Source organism: Calidris pugnax, unplaced genomic scaffold, assembly GCF_001431845.1.
Source record: "Calidris pugnax isolate Ruff unplaced genomic scaffold, ASM143184v1 scaffold777, whole genome shotgun sequence".
Lineage (NCBI taxonomy): Eukaryota > Metazoa > Chordata > Aves > Charadriiformes > Scolopacidae > Calidris > Calidris pugnax.
Genome location: NW_015091436.1, coordinates 28,760 through 30,086, shown reverse-complemented (window position 1 = coordinate 30,086; position 1,327 = coordinate 28,760).

Genomic DNA, 1,327 nt, shown 5'->3' with positions numbered 1-1,327 from the left:
CCACTCTGGGGTCCCCAATCCTGCCATGGTCACACCGGGGTCCCCAACCCTGCCAGCCTTGCTCTGGGGGTCCCCAACCCTGCCAGCCCCATGGCCACATCGGGGACCCCAACCCTGCCAACTCCAGACCAGGGTCCCCAACCCAGCCAGCCCCACTCTGGGGTCCCCAATCCTGCCATGGTCACACCGGGGTCCCCAACCCTGCCAGCCCCATGGCCACATCGGGGACCCCAACCCTGCCAACTCCAGACCAGGGTCCCCAACCCAGCCAGCCCCACTCTGGGGTCCCCAATCCTGCCATGGTCACACCGGGGTCCCCAACCCTGCCAGCCCCATGGCCACATCGGGGACCCCAACCCTGCCAACTCCAGACCAGGGTCCCCAACCCAGCCAGCCCCACTCTGGGGTCCCCAATCCTGCCATGGTCACACCGGGGTCCCCAACCCTGCCAGCCCCATGGCCACATCGGGGACCCCAACCCTGCCAACTCCAGACCAGGGTCCCCAACCCAGCCAGCCCCACTCTGGGGTCCCCAATCCTGCCATGGTCACACCGGGGTCCCCAACCCTGCCAGCCCCATGGCCACATCGGGGACCCCAACCCTGCCAACTCCAGACCAGGGTCCCCAACCCAGCCAGCCCCACTCTGGGGTCCCCAATCCTGCCATGGTCACACCGGGGTCCCCAACCCTGCCAGCCCCATGGCCACATCGGGGACCCCAACCCTGCCAACTCCAGACCAGGGTCCCCAACCCAGCCAGCCCCACTCTGGGGTCCCCAATCCTGCCATGGTCACACCGGGGTCCCCAACCCTGCCAGCCCCATGGCCACATCGGGGACCCCAACCCTGCCAACTCCAGACCAGGGTCCCCAACCCAGCCAGCCCCACTCTGGGGTCCCCAATCCTGCCATGGTCACACCGGGGTCCCCAACCCTGCCAGCCCCATGGCCACATCGGGGACCCCAACCCTGCCAACTCCAGACCAGGGTCCCCAACCCAGCCAGCCCCACTCTGGGGTCCCCAATCCTGCCATGGTCACACCGGGGTCCCCAACCCTGCCAGCCCCATGGCCACATCGGGGACCCCAACCCTGCCAACTCCAGACCAGGGTCCCCAACCCAGCCAGCCCCACTCTGGGGTCCCCAACCCTGCCAGACCCACTCTGGGGGTCCCCAACCTGGCCAGCCCCATTCTGGGGACCCCAACCCTGCCACGGCCACACTGGGGACCCCAACCCTGCCAACTCCAGACCAGGGTCCCCAACCCTGCCAGCCCCATGGCCACACTGGGGTCCCCCAACCCTGCCAGCCCCACTCCGGGGGGCCCC